General features: G+C 52.7%; 1 long non-coding RNA gene across 1 annotated transcript; it reads left to right on the forward strand.

The window, feature by feature from the left end:
- Positions 1-9,981: 9,981 nt before the first annotated feature.
- On the forward strand, positions 9,982-13,644 carry LOC110743702. The gene is made up of 3 exons (XR_004181754.1): positions 9,982-11,659; positions 12,479-12,579; positions 13,633-13,644. It is a non-coding gene; the product is annotated as an uncharacterized LOC110743702 (long non-coding RNA).
- Positions 13,645-19,724: the final 6,080 nt, after the last annotated feature.

Consider the following 19,724-nt stretch of genomic DNA (forward strand, 5'->3'; position numbering starts at 1 on the left):
TTGTTCGTTTGGATTACGTATTTTAGAGTGGCTAAACACAATGCCCTCCAAGTTTCCCCGCCCTACTGGCTCATGAGGCTCTGCCCTCTGGGCCAGCTTCAGAGAGAGCACCCACATCCTGCCTCCTTTGGGTGTGGGGCCCTTTTTCCAAGAGCTCACGGGAAACCATCCATGGGTCTGGGGGCTGTGGACCCGCCAGCCTTGATGCCTAAACCGAGGCTGGGACGCACTCTGCCTGCAGCCAAGATTAATCATGAGTTTATGAGCATGCTGGCCGGTGTTAGTGATGTCGCCGATGATGCAGGTGCCTCCCTCAGCTGGTGTGTGCACAGCATCTGCTTGCACCACTATTGCATGCTGTGTGCCACCTCCTCCATCAGCATGTTCTTGTCCCCGTGGTACAGGTTCGGACTACAGGTCCGAGAGATGAACTCCATGGTGCAGGTTGGCAAGGAAGTTGGGACCTGATACCTGGCGCCCAGCCTGGCCACCGTGCCTAGCCCTGGACTACAATGGACTTGGAGCCCCAAGTATTGCTGCCATCATTGCTATATCAGGCCTTGATCTGGCGAATTTTGGGCATCTCTTGGGTCCTGGAACCAATATCCTGAGGTTACCTAGCGGCGACTGTATTCAATTTCTTTTCGGTTATTAGTCTATTCTGTAATTTTGTTGTTGTTGTTTTCTTTCAGTTTGCCTCTTCAGTCAATGTCAGAAACTTAGTTGGTCTGAACTACCCATTAAGCTCAAAGCTACCAGGAAGCAGACTACCACCACAACCCTAAAGCAACCGATTTTTCTCCAATGATTGGCACAAAATTAAGATAATATCCTGTATTACAGCAGCTGTGAGTTTTCCTGGTATATTAGTTACAGCCCTTTTTGCTAAGACACCTGAAACAGTGATTCATCATAAACTGAAATAAAAACCACTTACGTACATTTTGAAGAAGTTATACGATTTCTTTATCTGGAGTGCTGGCTATGTAAGGTCTGGTTGATGGCTTATGCTTTATATTTCTAATGGGTACAATTCTGTATGTGTAGTATGATTCAATAGTTTCAAAATGTCTTTTTGCCACTGTCCGCGGCTATGTATAATGCTATTCGTAACAGTGGAAAACATGGTGACGCAGTCTCCTGGCTCCCAGGATCTATAAATTAAACAAACAACTTCCACTGTGAATGAAACGGGCGGTTAGCGCTGGTTTTAGGATTCTGGGAGAAGGAAGGGACGCCAGCACTTCCACCACTAGCACTTCCGGTGGGCACCACGATCCCTCCACCTGCATTTGCTTCTCTCCCAGGCGTTAGTCCCAGTCACGTGATGGTCGGCTCAGCTGGCTTGGCTACGGAAAAAGAAATTCCGGGCCCACAGCTTCTGGCCCGATGATGAGGCCTGAGGGTGAAACAAGGCATGGGATGCTGGGCGGGAATGGGGCGTGGCTCCGGAAGGAAAAGGGTGGGAGGTTGTCTGCACTGGCCTCCCCACAAACATGTGCCAAGCGTGAGGGCTGTGGGTCTGAGAAAAGTGGCATGCCCCGCTCCTGGGAGGCAGGGTGGGAGTAGGAGGAGGGAGTGAGCCAAGAGCGGGGCCAGCTCAAGAGAGTCCCCTATACCTCAGTGTGTGGTGGAAGGGAAGGGCGCACACGCCAGGGGCAGGAAGTGAGACCTCTGGGTGGGTGCCTTTCAGGGTCCCAGCCCAAGAGGACCTCCAAGGACACCCTCTTCCCCAGCTGCTGTAGGAGCTTATTACAAAAGTGCTTGGAATCAAACCCCTTAGCACACAGAAAGGCAGCAGTTGGATATGCACAGACACTTAACTATGGCTGCCCAATTCAAGCCCTGGAAGCTCAGTCTCACTCCCAGTGCCCTAGCATGTAGTGAACTAGGCCTTGGTACCAGATGGATGTGGAAGGCCTTCCTCTCCTTGAACCCCAAGAAATGATAGTAGATTTTGGGCTGGAGACTTACAGCATCCATCCAAAATAGGCATGTTCTAAGCACAGTCTCTCTGAAGTATCTGGGGCTGAAGCTGAAAGCAGATGATCAAATGCTCCAGGAACTCTTCGTGCTAAAGGATACCATCAACATAGAGGCCAGGATGGAGAGGCTGGCTGGCTGAGGCTGGTTTGTGTACCCAGGGTTACAGGGGGAGGCAAGATTGGGAGGCTAAGACAGGAAACTGCCATGTGCGGAGAATTCAGTGAAAGAGAGAGCATGTCCCCAGGAATGAATGCATTTCCCATAGCTGGGAGGAGCACTCGACTGGGAGGTTAGAGAAAAGATGAGGCTGGACAAGTAGAATTGATCTTTACAAGCTTTTTAGGGTCCACAGTCAGAATGGCCGAGGCACATCTGCAGCCCCCAAGAACACATGCCAGAGGCACTGGCTGGGAAGCCCATGATTAAGAAGGGCCAGCCTACCCAGGGAGTGCAATGACTCACGCCTATAATCCTATGGCATTTTGGGAGGCAGGGTGCCTGTGAGGTCCTAAGAGGGTTTAGGATGTTTATGGCCAACGTGGTAATCATGTCTCTGTCAAATAAAAAAAAAGGCCAGGCGTGATGGCACATGCCTGTGAGTCCCATGGGCAGCTGGGGGCGGGAGCCAGCGAACTAGGAGCAGAAGTTTGCAGTGAGGTCAAGATTGCCTGCATGGCTGGGCAATGAAACTGAGATCTGTCTTTAAACGCCCTATAAGAACCTGAAATCTCAGGTAGGAGGCGGTGGGCTGGTGGTCCTATCATGGTCATCTGCCTTGGTGAGGTGGGAGATAGGCTCGAGATACATAAGTCATGGAAAGTGCGTGACATGTAGGCAGGAGCAAGGCTGGTGTCCTGGGCAACAACAGGAAGCCGGGTGGGCTGTGTGTGGAGTGGGGAAGGAGAGGAGTCGCTCTCTCGTCTCTGTGAGCCCAGGACTTTGTTTGTCCCCCTCTCCTGTGCAGCACTTGGTGAACTACTTCCAGAGAAACTGATTGATGCTGAGCAGTGCCTAAGATGGGCCTGAGGCAGGAGTTGGTAGCAGGGGTGGGTCCAGGAGAGAGTTCCTCAACAGCCTGGGTGGTAGGAGAACAAAGAGATAGAGGGTATCCATCCAGGCGGATATTGAGATTACGGCTGGGTGCAGCAGTGTGGAGTTGCACGTGGATCCTAGCCACCTCAGCTCCCTCCAGCTGAGTGCCTCCTCGCCACCAGAGGTTCCGGGTTCTGTGGTGATCTGGACTATGTGACTGGGTCATTGAGATCAGCAGGAATAGGACAGTGCAGAGATCCTACTCTGGTGCAGATGGAAGACCCTGGGCTGGGGATTGTGGTGCAGGATGGTAGGTTTCTCTGGGATTGAGACTCAGTGCTCTCAGCTCTTCTATGCGCTGCCCAGGCCATTGATCGAGAGAGTGGCCCCAGCCTGCTCTGAGCCAGTCCAGGAAGGCGTATGGGGTTGCTCCAGCCTGGGCTGAGACTTCCCTTCAGATGTCTCAGAACTTGGCTTGCTCTGTAGGTACTAAAACTGGACGGGATTGATATGACTTCTAGCATCCCATTGTCCATGCCAGCCCCCAGTGCCTATGAGCTGCACTATGGGCCCAGGGAGATGCGTTGTGCCCAGTCCCATCAGCCTCTCTGAACTCCCACTACTTCTTTCCAGCCTGTCTGTTCCTTATGTGGGACCCAGGCTGTGGATGAGGCTGAGTGAACCCAGCAGGGGGCATAGCACCACCTCAAGATGCCTTTCCCCATGGTAGGGGGCTTGTTCTGACTCAAGGCTGGTGCAAGTTTGATATGATGCCCGCTGGGTTGCTGGGCCCAGGCAACCTTGGGACCTCGACCTGGCCTGTTGGGGCCCCTCAGCAGCGACCTGGGAAGCATAGGGAAAAGAAAGACATTGACAGTCCCACCTTCCTGTTCTCACTGGCTCCTGGTGCTTAGCAGTAGCAGATGCCCTGTAGGCTTCCAGGCTAGGGCTTTGAGGCTGGATTAATAGGGCAGCAGGGAGGTGGCTAGATGATGAAACCCCTACCCCACCACAGGACCCTCAGGTCAGCCAATGTAGAGGCCACAGTGGCAGTGCTCAGTTCATCCTCTGCCCAGTGCGGCCAAGCACAGTGTGATGGTGGATGCGTGAGTAAGAACTGCTGAGTGCCCAAGAGTGCAGGTGTGGGTGCAGGCAGCTGGGCGATCTGTGGAGGCCAGGGCTACTATAGAGGCCAGGCCTGTGATTACTGAGGTGCTGTCCCTCCTATGCAGGCAGGAAATGACACCGGCCCCACCTCTACCTCAGAGCTCCTCCGACTCTGCCCCAGGCACATGCAGCCTGGCGCGCTCTGTGAGGAGAAACCAGCCCTTGCAGAAGCACTTGGGATGCAGCCTGCCTGTGTGAGTATGAGGCCAGCCAGAGTGCCACTCATTCAGGAGTTTTTATGCAAAAGTGCATGGAAGTCCAGGAGACAGCTGCAACATGATCACATGCAGGCATGAGGCTGGGACCTGGCCTGGAGTCACATTGACTCACGGCTCTGTGATGTGTGTGGCCTTTGGATCAAGGCCTTCCTCCAGGCTGGCCCTTCTAAGTGCACGCGCCCCCATGTGTGGGCACAAGCTCACTCTCGTTTCTCCCTCACCAGGGTGGTGCATTTGGTGGGAGAGGGCAGCAGAACTGTGGGAGCTAGGCTGCATCTAAGACCTCTGTGTGGTCCCCAAGCTGTTGATGCTGGGGAGGCTTTGGCCTGTTTCCCCCTCACCAAGCCAGGGGAATGATGCCTGTGGTGGGCTGGTGTGAGTGCCAAGCACTTGGATCAGAGGCCCTGGTGAGCATGGACATGGGAGGAGGTGTTCTCGACTTCCTTAGGGAGGTGGGAGTGGGAGGCTCATGGGTTGACAGTGGCACCCACCCCTCTGTCCCAGCCCTGCAGTCCAGTCCTTGGGGTCTGGGAGGGAAAGCACCTGGCTGTGAGCCTCAGGGCTGTCAGTGACCCCAAAGCCCTCGGCTCTACAGTTTCTGGAAAGAGTCTTTCAAAGAACACTCAGTTTACAGCACCTTGACAGAAGACCGGGAAACTGGGTCATTTTATTCCAGCTGGGATGACAGACACAGGCTTGTATGGGGAATCAGGGTATAAAGGGCCTGTTTCACCTCAGAAAGCAGCAAAGAGCATCAAGAAACAAATGCCCCTCAGGAAGGACCCCACAGACTGTGAGCCTGGTCAGGGGCAACTGTGGGCGACAGGGAGGTGGGATGAGAGCCATGGTTGGGAGGCAGAAAGGTGTCCAGTGGGCTGGAGGCTTTGGAGCCAGGAGGAAGCCCTAGAGCAGAACAAGAAGGCTATGAAACCAGGCAAGGCACCACTCTCAGGAGACTCTCAGAGGCAGAATCTGCAGAAAGTGCTGAGACAAGAGGCTGGGGCTGGAAGCTGGGAGGCTCCACGGGGAGGGAAGTAGGCTTCAGTCTGGGCATGCCAGGCATGAAGCCCAGGGAGGAGCAGCCCAGATGGAATGAGGAGGGGCCTGCAGAGAAATTACTGACCGAGTTTAGGATGGCTTCATATCCTGAAATTACCTCAAACTCCTTTAAGGGTGTGCAGACTGGCACACACAGATCTCACAGGGGGCCTGGGCTGGCACTGCTCCTGTAGAAGGTGGCACTGAAATCTGGTGGTCAGTAGGGTTCAGCTGAGTGGGAGGATCATCACAGACTTGGGGACCCATGGGGCGGCGCTTGGGGGACTAGGGTGGGTCATCTCTTCCAAACTCGTGCCTCAAGCCCCCAGACCTGGTCTGGTCCTGGGTCACCGGGACCACCCTGGATCCCTGGAGGTTGCTCAAAACTTTCCACTTGGTCAAAAATTCTGCAGGGGTCTGGACAGGGGTCAAGCTAGGAGTCAGGAGAGGATGAGGAGTCACAGCTCTGCAGACAAAGCCTCCTTCCTTGGCTTGGCTACCCTCTGATGTGGCCTAAACCTCCGGCTGGCTGGCCCTGCAGGTAAGACCCAGCATCCAGCCATTCCTGTCTCATGCTGGTCTCCCCCTTCTGAACCTGTTGCACAGATCTGCAGTGGGAGTGCAGCCATCTGCTTCTTCCTGGCATCTCCTCCTAGGGCATCCACCAAGGCCCCAGGGCCACGGCGGCTTTCCCTCACTGTGCTGGCGCCACAGCTGGATCCTGGGCCTAGGCAGAGAGTAATGATCCCAGGACCTATCTTCACAGGCAGAGAGGTACTGAACCTGACTCTGCGCTGAGCTGAGCAACAGGCATCTCAAGGCCCCATGGCAGAAGGGGCTGCGTCTGTAGCCAATGCCATATCCCTCAATGTGCCTAGGCATCCACCCTAAGGACCCAGCTTTCCCTACTTTGTGCCAGCCAGCCCTTCTGCTGTCATCAGGGTCCGCAGAGGCCACTCCAGTCTGCCCAGCCAGCTGGGAGGCACTTTGGTGTTCTGCATCTTTTTTATGGGCTTCCTTGCCAAGTGGAAGGGCTATATGGAGCTCAAGAGGGGTGCAGAAGGCTGCCCCTTCCCCTGGGCTGTGGCAGCTCAGGAGTCAGCCTGAAGGATGGGACTATCCTGTCACAGAGGCAGGTCTGGAGTAGTCCAGGTTTTGCCTCCTTGGGAGGCTACACCTCCATTCATTTGTCCAGCTGGCTTTTGGCTTATAAGTGATATACCTATGTGGACATGTCCGCTGCCGGGAATGGCTCAGTGCCGGCTTGGAGCTCAAGACCTCGTTGAAGCATCCCAGCGGGTGGACCGGCATGGTCTACGGCCAGGAGCAGGTACACCACATGTTGGCAGCCCCAGACTGCAAACTGCTCCCGTCCCCTCTCCGCCCCATCCACTTACGTGCCACTGTCCCTAGTGATCCAGCTGTCAGCTTCTCAGCTGTGCATGACTGTAGAAGAATGGTGCAAGCTGGATTCAGGGCTTCAGAGTAGGAACCCAGGCCTGAATTGAGGGAGTTAGGGAGATGGGGAGTGAGGCAGGGTGTCTGGTGCCTCTCTGTATCTTTGCCTTCTCCACTTGCCCGAGAGGAGGCATCTTCTCCATGTCCCTCACCCTGGGGACATGAGAGCCACTGCCAGCCCCCAGGTCTGTCACCCCGTTGTCTGGGGATGCCAGAGATGGTTATTTATTTTGAGATGAGATCAGTTCTGTCATTACAGTGGAGTACCAGTGGCACAATCTCAGGTCATTTGGCCTCACTCCTGGGTTCAGGCTGTTCTCTGCCTCAGCCCTCCTGGTGGCTGGAGCCAGCCATGCACACCACCATCAGCTATTTTTGTATCTTTAGTAGAGACAGGGTTTTGAGACAGAGTTTCTCTAGGCCAGGCTAGAGTGCTGTTGGCGTAGTCTTCACTGCAACATCTGCCTCCCAGGGTTCAAACAGTTTCCATCCTCCCAAGTGCTTTGGGATTACAGGCACCATGCAGCCATTTTGTGTTTGGGGTTTCACCAGGTTGGTAGGCTGGTCTTGAACTCTTGACCTCAAATGATTCACCGCCTCGGCCTCAGCCTCCCAAATCGCTGGGATTACAGGCATGAGCCACCGCTCCCAGCCCTGATACAGGGTAATTTATAAAAGAGGTTTATTTGCCTCACAGTTCTGCAGGCTGTACAAGCATCTGCTAGGCTTCTCGTGAAGCCTCAGGAAGCTTTTACTCCTGGCGGGAGGCAAACAGGGAGGAGGCGTGTTGCATGGTGAGAGAGGACGCAAGAGAGGGGAGGCATCAGGCTATTTTAAACAACTAGCTCTCCGGTGAACTCAGAAAACTCACTCATTGAATCACTCGAACCAGGGAGGTGGAGGATGCAGTGAGCCGAGATCGTGCCACTGCACTCCAGCCTGAGCTGTGAGGGAGACTCTGTCTCAAAAACAAAAAGAAAAAGGAAAAAAGAAAAAGAAAAAAAACCTCACTCATTACTGTGGGGGGGCCAGTAAGCCATTCATGAGGGATCTCCCACCATGACCCAAGCACCTCACACTGTAGGCCCCACCTCCAGCATTGGGGATCACATTTCAACACCAGATGTGGTTAGGACAAGTATCCAAACTATGTCAGAGTCCTCCCCCTCCCTCTCATCAGAGTCTCCTCAGTTCAGGTGCATGCTGGCCTCCATGCCTGGCTTCCTAGGAAGTCATCTTGGCCCCAAGGGGTTGGGCAGGTCCACTAGGCCGAGGGTTGGAGTCCTATCTCTCCTAGTCCCAGCCTGGGTCTCCATCACTGGCTAGCCGGCTCTACTCACCGCATTCTCTTTACACCTGCTCCGTGCTGCCCAGGGGTCAGTCTGGGTGCAGGCCTGGGTAGAGGTCCAGGAGCAGATTCTGCCCCCTAGTTCATACCTCCTGTGCACCATGGCAGCCAAAATGGACCAGCGTGGCCAGGAGTGGTGGCTTGTCCCTGTAATCCCAGTGTTTTGGGAGGCTGAGGTAGAAAGATCGCTTGCGACCAGCCTGGGCAATGTAGCCAGACCCTGTGTCTACAAAAAATAAAATTAGACATGGTGGCATGTGCCTGTAGTCCCAGCCACTCAGGAAGCTGAGGTGGGACGATTGCTTAAACTTAGGAGATCAAGGCTACAGTGAGCTATGATTACACCACTGCACTCCAGCCTGGGCAATGGAGCAAGACCCTGTCTCTAAAACAAGAAACAAAGTGCACCGGTGTGTGGATACCAGCTACTCCTGGTGTGTGCACCTGACCTCACTACTCAGCCCCATGGGTGAGTGGGAGGCTACCTGCTGTCTTCCAGAACATTGCCACCACTACACCTGTGTCCCTCCTGCATTCTCTGGCAGGCTTTGTGAGATGGCCTGACACCTGCCTGTCTGGCTGCCCTAAGACCCAGCTCAAACCTTCCCTGCCCCAAGAACCTTTTCCTGAAGACTCTTTCCCCCCACCCATAGGTCCCCTCATTTCAGAGCTTTGGGTGGGGTGAGTACAAGGATCAACTCTGTGCTACCAGCCTGGGAGGAATTGTCCCTAGGGTTTGGTCTCTGGATGGCATATGAGGGTCTAGACCAGGACCCAGATGCCTGTAACCTGAAGGGAGGCCATCAACTGCCCCAGCTTCACAGATCCCCTCGTCCAGCCTGAACTTCCAGGACAGGCGCCACCCCTGCATCCTTTGGTCTTGGTCCCTACTGGGAACTCTGGTTACCCTGGCTTACCTACTTTGACTCCAGAGGTAATGCTGACATCCCCCATGAGAAAGAGTGACAGACTGAGACTAACGTAGGGTTACCTGGCTCAGAGTCACCATGGCCAGGTAGAGCTCAGATCGTGGCCCTGTTCAACCTCCGCCTCCCAGATTCAAGTGATTCTCCTGCCTCAGGCTCCTGACTAGCTGGGACTACGGGGGCATGCCACCAGGCCCAGCTAATTTTTTGTAGTTTTAGTAGAGATGGTGTTAGCTAGGATGGTCTCAATCTCCTGACCTTGTGATCCGCCCACCTCAGCCTTTCCAAAGTGTTGAGATTACAGGCGTGAGCCACCCGTGGCGTCCCCAGCACCCTTCTAGCTCTGGTGCCTGCAAGGGTCTGCAGCAAGACACCTGGGGCCAAGCTGCCTCACATTTGTGACCCCAGGGACCCCCTTCCTGATCATCATGAAGGCGGACCCAAACCCACTGAGGTGCCTGAAGGAGCAAGGGTCAGCCTCTGCCTCCTCCGGCCTCTCTGATGGGGAGGATGTTATCCCAGCAGTGTGAGCTGGGAACAGAATCAGGAGGATGGGGGTTTTCTCTGTGGGTAGCTCTGGGCTCCAGGGTGGATCCCTCTTAACCTGGCCCTTCCCCCGTGGCTCTCCTTGGCCCCAGGCAAAGAAAGGGACAGAGTGGGACCTGGGTGCTTTCTCACCCAGTTGCAGTTCCCCCTCTCCCCTGCCCCTTCCCCAAGGTGATAGAGAACCTGGCGGGCAGGCTGTGCCCCATAGAAGAGTTCCATTTCATTCTGGTGAGGGATGGGAACCAGCTTGGGGCAGGAGGGATGAGGGGGCAGAGGGGGCTCTCCCAGCCCTGCCTCACATTTGAAGGATGCCATCTGGGTTGCAGCATGGTTTAGGTTAGACAAGGTGGCCCCTAGGTTTATAGCCTGGCCTCGGGCAGGATGCTGCCATGCCACCTTTTCTTCTGCACGTCCTGACCTGGCACCCTACCTAGTTAAAGGTCGTCAGGCCTCCTGCCCCCTGGGCATTGCCGCCACTCCCTGCCCAGGCACAGCTGTTCTTGTCCTGGACTAATCTTCAGAGATTCTTGTCCAGCCCACAGCTTTGCTGGACATCACAGGCTGGGCCAGGCTCCCTGCCCAGCACTAACATCTCTTTGTGAGTCTCAACCAGACTGAGCTGCAGCTTCAGGGTCAGGGTAGGCGCTGACTTAATTGATGTGACCCAGGACAAGGGGTGTCACATCTGCTTAAGTTTTTGGCCTGTATTATCTCTTTGGGGCATGATACTCCTCTGTCCCATGCTTAGGTGCCCATATGTGGCCACAGTGCCTTTCCTACCACCATCCCTACTTGAGGCCAGTGTCCAGGGATCTGTGGCTCCAGGCAGAAGGCTGAGTGCAGAGCCAGGCCTGGGCAGACATTCTGCAAGGGCCGAAGGAGCTGACAGCCCTGGCCACCCAGCCCATAGCCATCCATTCCCCTTCACCATGGCTGGCCCCTCGTCCACCATCCTTCCAGGGGCCAGGACTGGGCCCAAACTGACTTTTGCCTGACCCTGGTGCCTGTCCTGTTGTTGGCTGAGCATGATGGTCTTGTCCATTTCCTTGATTATCCTCAATAAGAGGGTTATAGAGCCATGTGGGGACATCACATCTGTCTACCAGGTCCTCACCAGAGACAGGACTGCCTTGGGCCGGGCCTGGGATAGTCAGGGGTCACACTCGCCTGTTGGGACCTAGCTTCAGCGGCTTCAATCTGGGCAAGGGCCTGATGGGTGGCTGCCCCTTCTCTGCTTCTGGGAGGCAGGAGAGGAAGGTCAGGCAGGAGATCTGCTTCCTGCCCACCTGAGGCTGGTTGGAAGCAGGGCGCCCACCTGTACCTGTCTCACCTTGCTGCAGGCGCATCGGAGGCTGAACCCCTCTCCTGATCTCCTGCAGGTGCAGATTCCAGGTTTCCAATGGGCGTTGGGGTGGGCTCCAGTGCTCTCCTGACCCTAGGGAACCCTGGGCTCCATGAGGCCTTGACCTAGCCAGTTTCCCACACTGTCACCTCCCCAAACATGGGGCTGCATGCTCTGTGCCTTGGGTGGGACATTGGAAGAAGTTCCACCTTCCAGGTTTGGATCACAGTAAAGCTTCTGCCATGGACATGTGCTGGCCGAGACAGATGTGGTTGAAGCAGCCCTGTCACTTTGGCCTTGGGCAAGTCACCTGTGCCTTGCTTCCCTTTCCCCAGCAGCCAGACGGGGATAATAGCACCTATTTCACCCGCAGTCAAGTGCTCACTTGTTAGCAGGAACTGAGTCCCAGAGGAGGTGCAGGCAGAGCCATTGAAGCAACACTGCAGCTGGACCTGGGTCTGAGTCCCTGCTCCTGGCTGTGAGATGCACCTCTCCCTCTGTTTATTCATCTAAAGGATAGGGCTGTGCTGTTCTGGAGTTGCTGTGACAACTGAACTGGCCTCTGTGAGTTGGTGGTGGCCTCCTGAGATGGCTTGAGGTGAGCTGGAGGTGTGTATTGAATGCCCCCTCGCACCCACGGGGAAGACCCACTTAGGGAAGACTCACATGTCTGTATGGAGGAATACAGGTTCCCTGCCCCTCAGCTGTCCTCTGTCCCTTCCCAGCCCCCTCTGCTGTCCTGCAGGCTCTGGCGGTGGCCATCCAGCTTGGTGGCCATCTGACTGATCCACTCTTCCAGGTGGACCCTCTCTCCTCACGTGGTGCAGGTCCCATTGCACCACCTCCAGACAGGCCATACTAGCCCACAGGGCCTCCTTTCTCTGCTACCCAGCCCCAACCCCCAGGTATGTGCCACCTCCCTAAAGCCTGCTGTGTTCACCAGCTGTGTTTGAACTCAGTCTCTGTGCAAGGCCTCATGCAAAGGCTGAATCAGCCTGGCTTGTAGAGGGCCAGGAGACCAAAGCTCAAAGAGAGAGTAACGGTCTCCCAGAGTCCACTTAGCCTCAGCCCCAGAGCTGCGTCCGTGCTGTTCCTGGCTCCAGTGATCCAGTTCTCCCCCGTGACGCCTGTAAGGGCTCCTGTGGTGATGGAGGTGGATAGAGAGAACAGGCTGCCATAACCCTCCCTCTTTGAGAAGGCCCAAGGAGGAATGTTTTAGGCATCAGGGCATCCCGGGGAGCATCTTCCAGGGACCCCTCCTACACCCTGCCCCGCTCTGGCTCTCTAGTGAGAAATTGCAGTTGCTTGGACAGCGGGGCTGACCCAGGACAAGTGCATCTATTAGGCTGGTCATTGGGGTGCTGGGGTGGGGGCAAGGGTGCTTCAGGGATAGGAAGGAGTGGCCTATGTGTTCCAGAAGTACAGAGGAACCTGGTGCCAGCCACAGTCAAGCCCGATGTGATGATCTTTCTACCCACCCTCTTTGATGTCTTGATTCTGGCTGATGTCCTTGGCCAGGTAAGCTTATGGTCTGGGCTCCTGGGGTCCCCTCACTGGCCCTGCTCACTCCTTGCAGGTGGGGGAGCCTTCGGGCCAGGACTACCCTTGGTTCCCCCTTCCAGGTCATAGGATCAAAGACCATTCCTGGGTTCCACCACCACCAAGCCTCAATGGTGTCCTGATGGGCACAGGAGCTGCGGGGGTTTCTAGACTAAGACCCTTGCCTATCCCTGTGTTCCCCCTTGCAGTGGGGCTGCAGGAGTTGGCCTCAGTCTCTGCCCTGCGAGCCTGCCTTACCTTGCCCTGACAGCCCCACACCTGCCCTGGAAGACCCCCCACACCCACTGGCTCTGATTCACCATAGAGCAGCCAGGGGCCCCGTTGCTCACACCCTCTGGCCTGAGGATGACTGGCTCTGTGGTTGAGTTTGGGGCATCAGGGAGGGGGGTGGTCCTTGCCCTCAGCAGTCCCCATCCCCACTCTGACCCCTTTTCAGTCTTCCTCCTCTTGTGGGCAGTACCCTGGGGCCCTCCCAGCTCCTCATACCAGATGACTGTCTAAGTATCTAGAAATCAGTTTTTTGAATACCGACCTTGGATTGCTTCCTGACTTTTCCATATCCCGAAAGGGCCAGCGTTTCTCTTAGGACTGACAGTCTCTCCAGCCCCACTGGACCAGACCAGGGAGGCATAAGGGTGCTCCTTCCCCAGTCCTCTTTGGGGCAGGCTTTTGTCCCCTTCCTGCCACCTGGCAGCAGGACCACACTTTGGTGTCAGGAGGGGCAGCAGAGACTGCGGACCCCCGAGCTGTGCCTAAGTCCTCTGTGTGGTCTAGCTGTGTGTGCTGGGGGAGGCTCTTGGCTACCATTTCCCCCTCTGTAAACAAGACGGATGTCTGTGGCATGGAGGGCGGGAGGCCAGTGTCAGTGCCAAGCACTTGGAGCAGGGCCCTGAGTGAGCATGGACATGGGAGCAGGGGTGTTCCTAGACTTTATGCACCTTGGGGATGGGAGTGGGGCTCCCTGTGTGGGTTGACAAGGCATTGCTTTCCCCTACCCAGCCTCTGTCCCAGCCCTGCAAGTCCCGGTCGCCCGGGGTCTGGGAGGGAAGAAGCCCCTGGCTGTGTGGCCTCGGAGGCTGGACCTGGCCCTCTCTCTGGTTCTGAGTTCCTGGGAGAGTGTTGATTGGTATTGGAACTCAGTTCATTCCTCAGCATTGAGGCACTGTCTGTATGGAAGCCGTGGGACAAGGTGAAGGCAGGGGAGAGGAGGAAGCAGGTTGGGTTTCAGGAGAGGATCGCTTGGCGTGAGGGTCACCTGTGTGTAGAGAGGGTAGCAAGGCAGGAGTGAGGGAATGAGTCTACAGGTGCACCCAGGATGGTGCTCGTCTCCTCCCACCTGGCCCTGGTCGAGGGAGAAGAAAGGCCACAAGACAAAGGGAAACTGAGTTGGGTCTACACATGGCCAGGACCTGGGGAGGTGCCACTGTCTGGCCATCATGCAGTGGGAAGTTGGAGAAAATTCCCTCCCCACACCTCCTGTTCTCTGTCCCAGGTCTCGGCCCCTGTGCACCCTAGTTCAGTCTGTCGGCCCCAGCATCATTTCTGGGGTTGGTGGGGAGGCAGCTGGGAACAGGCTAGAGGTAAGAGTGGGCACCCAGGGGGTCTGCTTGACTGCCTGGGGCACTGCCACAGTAGTGGGGCACTGGCACACTGGCTGCACAACCCAGGGCTGCCAACAACAGCCCAGAGTGTTGCAGAAGGCCTTGTGGCAGTGGGGTGGTGGCTTTCTGGGCTCAAACACTGGGGTGGGGTTGGGAGAACAGCCTCCACTTACCTGTCTGGGTGTCCTCTGTATACCGTGCAGTCTACACTCCCAGGCTACAGACACCCTGAGGGAGGCCCTCCCACTTTGGCATGACGAGGAAGGGCAGGGACACTGGGATCAGCCCAGCCCCCTGCCCCCAAATCCTGCAACCCCAGCTGGGTGCTGAGGAGATGCTGTGCTTGGGTGGGGGAAACAGGGGTGTAAAGGGGCCTGCTCACCCCTCAGCTTGGCTCAAAGGCTCAAGGCGTCAAAGGCTCAGCCTGCCCCTCAAGAAGGAGCCCGAGCCCAGCCAGACTCACCAGGACAAGGGTGAATGTGATGAGCAGAAGGCCTAGAATGAGAGAGCCATGGCATAGCTGGGGATGGAGGTGTCCAGGGGGCTGGAGGCTTTGGGGCTAGGAGTGCCTAGAGCAGAGCAAGAAAGCTATGGCCAGGCGGGGCCCTGGCTCCCATACTTCTGAGAGGGCAGAATCTGGCCCCAGAAATTTATATATCATGGACTAACCTCAAAAACATTAGCTAAGTAAAAAAGCCAGACATGAGACCACATATTGTATAATTCCATTGATTTGAAATATCCAAAAAAGGCAAACTGATAGAGACTGAAATGGGCTGATTTACCTCAAGAGGCAGTGACTCAAGCTCTCTAGACTACAGGTAATATATCCGTATTGCAGAAAAATAAAAGGAAAGAAAGAAACGTATATAAATAAATGAAAATAATTCTTCTCCCTGATTATAAAGAAAATCACATTATTTTTGTAATAATTCAGAAGACAAAATGTGAAGAGAAGTCTTTAATTTTGCCATCCAAACATTCTGGTTTGTTGCTTTTTATACTTTTTTATGCATATAAACATTTTTAAAAGTAGAATCATAATATGTGGTCTTTTGTCACTATGTTTTGGGCATATCTCTATGGCAGTAAATATATCCTTGGCATCATCATTTTTAAAAGCTCGATGTATGTTAATCTAATCATTTCCACCCCTGAAGTAAATTTTCTTTTATATATGTATATATATATTTTTTTATTTTTTATTTTTTAAAATGGAATCGAGCAACCATTTTTGGACTGAATTCATAGAAGGAGAATCTCTGGAGGAAAATAACATGAAATAGTTCGAGGATTTTTAATAGAAATTTTCAAATTATCCTGAAGAAAAAATAGTTCAGTTTATACTGCCACCAACAGGGGCGGAGCTCCAGTTTCCCCCTTTTATTTGTTCTCTTTGCTGGTATTTAAGCAGAAAATCTCATTGTTTTCATTACGTTTCCTTGGTATCTAGTGCTTTTGAATCTTTTCTTTTCTTTTCTTTTTATTCCTTTTTTTTTTTTTTTTTTTTTTTTTTTTTTGAGATGGAATCTTGCTCTATCGCCCAGGCTGGAGTGCAACAGTGTGATCTCAGTTCACTGCAACGTCTGCCTGTTGGGTTCAAGTGATTCTCCTGCCTCAGCCTCCCAAGTAGATGAAATTACAGGTGCCCACCTCCATGCCTGTGTAATGTTTTATTTTTTAGTAGAGACGGGGTTTCATCATGTTGGTCAGGCCAGTCTCAAACTCCAGACTTCAGGTGATCCACCTGACTTGGCCTCCTAAAGTGCTGGGTTTACAGGTGTGAGCCACCGGGCCTGGCCTTTCATCTTTTCTATATGCTTATTGGCCATTTTTATTCTTTGAAGTGCCTGTTTCTCCATTGCTCTTTTCTGTTCAACCTCCAAAGTCACATTTCACTTAATTTTTATCCTGCGGATTGAAAGCATTAAACTTAGTGATTTAAATGTAAATAGGAGCAGGACAGACTGTAATTTTCTAGGTCTTGCTCTGTCACCAAGGCTGGACTGCAGTGGCATGATCAGCTACTGCAGCCTCGCATTCCTGAGCTGAAGCAATTTTCCTACCTCAGCCTCCCAAGTAGCTCAGGACCCCTGGATGTGTGCACCTTGCCCAGCTAATTTTAAAAAAATTTTCGAGATGTGAATTTGCTATATGCTGCCCAGGCTGGTCTTGAACTTTGACTTCAGTAATCCTCCCACCTTAACTTGTCAAAGTGCTGGAATTACAGATTAATGGCTATACGACCTTGAGCTCATTTTGTTTGCTAGTGGCTTTCTTGGTATCTTTTTCGCATTTTGGGAAGAGCTTTGGTGCTGTAGTGACCCACATTCACCATCCTGTGTTACAGGTCTTTTGTTTTAATATTGAACAGAAGGAAGTGTTTAGTTCTGCATCTTTGCAGGTACAAAATGTGCCTAGGAGGACTCTGCTTTATATCCATTGAAGTGAGAATTAATAGAGGAGAAGATTTTGTCTATGGCTAAGTTATGAAAAGAATGGAGTATTCTAGTTTAATTCAATACTTGGGAAATTATGAAGGTGAAAAAAATTCAAAACTTATATTTCCTGTTGATTGCAATTTGAAAAATATAAGCCAATGGTCCACTTTTCTCTATGATAGTTTGGACATTCCATGCAGGTGTTTTATTATGGAACTGCTAGGTGTGCCTGTGGCATTGCCTTGTGAAGATATATTTTTAAAACTTTGGGGTGGAGTTGTGAAATTGAGGTGTTTGTATGGGATCAGGCTGGATGAGAACTGACATTGTAAATATACTTTGGACTGAATCTCTGATTTGCCCTTGTTTCTTGTTGCTCATAAAATAGAGACACACATTGGATTGGAGATTTGAGGAGCGATTTATGTCTTTTGGTGCGTGATGGGTGGGCAATCAGAGACACAGCATATGATGTCCCTGGCTTTGAGACCTACAGAAGGAAACACATTTTTCTACCTGCTGTATGTCAGAGGTTCTTGAACACCTGAAGGGATTACTGCAGCACAGATTGCTGAGCCCTACTCCAGAGTTTCTGATTCACCAGGTCCAGGGTGGGGCCTGAGAATTTGCACTTATAAAAAGTTCTCAGGTTCTGCTGGTGCTGCTAGTCCAGAGACTACATTTTTGAGAACCCTCTTGTCTACTAACTGTAAATTGTAGGACTCTAGGAAAGAGCTTAGTTTGGTGTGGGAAAAGAAGCTCACAGGTTATGGAGCAAATCGTGAAAGATTCAACCCTTGATCTCAGCCTAGTGTGGAATTCAGGTAACAAGCAATACACAGTGACATAACACAGTTCTTGGTTTTCATGATTGCAAGTCACAGCCAAGTATCAAGTGAGAAATTCAGTTTCATTTGCAAAGCGGAGGTCAGGTGATTCTAGAAAAATAGGCCTTTTATATACTTTAAACCAGTAAAGAGCTTTGAGTGCTTATCAAATTGATAGCTTTGTGTTTTTATTTACTTTTGACTATTCTTTTTTTTTTTTTTTTTTTTTTTTTGAGATGGAGTCTCATTGTGTCACCCAGGCTGGAGTGCAGTTGCGTGACCTTGGCTCACTGCAACTTCCGCCTACCGGGTTCAAGTGATTCTCCTGCCTCAGCCTCCCAAGTAACTGGGATTACAGGTACCCACCACCACATCTGGCTAGCTTTTGTGTTTTTAGTAGAGATGGGGTTTCACCATATTGGCCAGGCTGGTCTTGAACTCCTGACCTAAGGTGATCCACCCGCCTAGGCCTCCCAAAGTCCTGGGATTACAGGTGTGAGCCACCGCACCCAGCCCAAAAGCTTTGTGTTTTTAAAGATATTAGACATGTTTCTTTTTTTAAAAAAATCTTAATAATGTAGGAGAATAAAAGAAATGTTTTTCCAAAAAAGAGAAATCATTGTGTTTACCTTATTGGAATGTTGGATAATATAGTCCATTAATCATCAAACATGCTATAGATTTTCCATTTTTATAGGATTTGTGTCTCAATTGAGGTAATACTGGTAATTCTTGTACTCCATCTGAAGATGAAAAATGTAGGCCAAAATCATAGACCATGCATAGAAGCTGGATAATGAAGACAGCTCTGGAGGAACATGTAGACACACACACACTGACACACATATATATAAAATATAAACACATATATTTTTTAAAGTTTATTTTTAACGTTTTAAAGCAAAAGCCAGTCCCTCCCCTCTCCCGGAGTAAGCAGGCCCCGCCCCCTCCCCAAGTGGGCGGGGACAGCAGTTGCATGGGCAGCTTCCCTTGTGATGCCACAGGTTCCTCTGGACACACTGCTGCCTGGCCACGCCTCCTTTCCCTTTCGTCTTTCTCATTGACCAATGGGCTTGGAGCATTAAGGCCACGCCCCCATTCTGCATTCTAGTGGGGCCCTGGTTACGCCTCCTCTGGCTCAGTTACACAGCCACCTGGTAGGTGACTGGAGGTGTTCGCTGATGTGGCCCCAACCCTGCCTCCCTCCCCACCCCATGATGTTAGAAGCAACGCGACAGAGCCAATTGGCAGCAGCCAAGGAAAAGGTAAGACACACCAGGTCACAGCCCCCCAACCTAGCCAGAGATCCCCTCCAATGACAAGACCACTGCCAGAGTACATACCACTCCTGAGGCACACTAGGCTTGGCCCCCTAACCCTGACACCTCTGGGCTCCCCCCACCAAAGTCTTGTCAGTCAGCCACGCCCCCCTCAGCAAGCAGCCCAGCCTCTGCCCTCCCCAGTCACCCCGTGGTGACTTTTGGTGGATGACTCTTGGGGCTCCCTGCTCCATACTCGGCCATCACGTCCTGCTGCCCCAAGCCCAACCTCCCTGGGTTCTTTGGGCTCACCTGTCTGAAGACCTGGGTACCCCAGCCCCAGCCTGCCACCATCACCAGTCATCCCTGGGTGACTTTGGGCTGGTGACTCCTGGGGCTCCCCGCTGCAGACTCTACTTTCCCCTCCTACTCACCCAAGCCTGACTTCCCTGGGCTCTTTTGACTGGCATCTCCAAAGACCTGGGTCCCAGCCCTACATCCCCTCCCCCATCATGGATCAACAACTCAGTCATTGCACTGATATGGTTCCCCCCACCCCCAGGATGAAGTGATGTCACAATCCCCCTATGAACTGTCATTACTGCTGCAAGACCAGCCTTTTACCTTACAACTCAGTCCCCTAATCATTCTCACCCAATTTCCGGTTCCTCTGGTCACAGCACAAATTTCCAGCTGGAAGGGGGATGAGGACTATGGGACCTAGGAGGCAGAGGTTTCAGGCTGCCTTACTCCCTTTGCATAGACATTGACTTTGTGAAAAGCCTACACTTCCCCTGTGAGATCAAAACGTTGACAGTATCTCTGGGTGGCAATGGGAGAATAGGTTTGCTTTCATTTTTTCCTAGGCTTCTACTCTACAGAGAGACTTTAACATGTTTTTCTGAGTTCTCCACCTCATATTCTAATTCTCCACGGTTCTGGGACCAGACAGAGCTTCAATCACTGGTCTCTGAA

This window comes from Papio anubis, unplaced genomic scaffold, assembly GCF_008728515.1.
Source record: "Papio anubis isolate 15944 unplaced genomic scaffold, Panubis1.0 scaffold652, whole genome shotgun sequence".
NCBI lineage: Eukaryota > Metazoa > Chordata > Mammalia > Primates > Cercopithecidae > Papio > Papio anubis.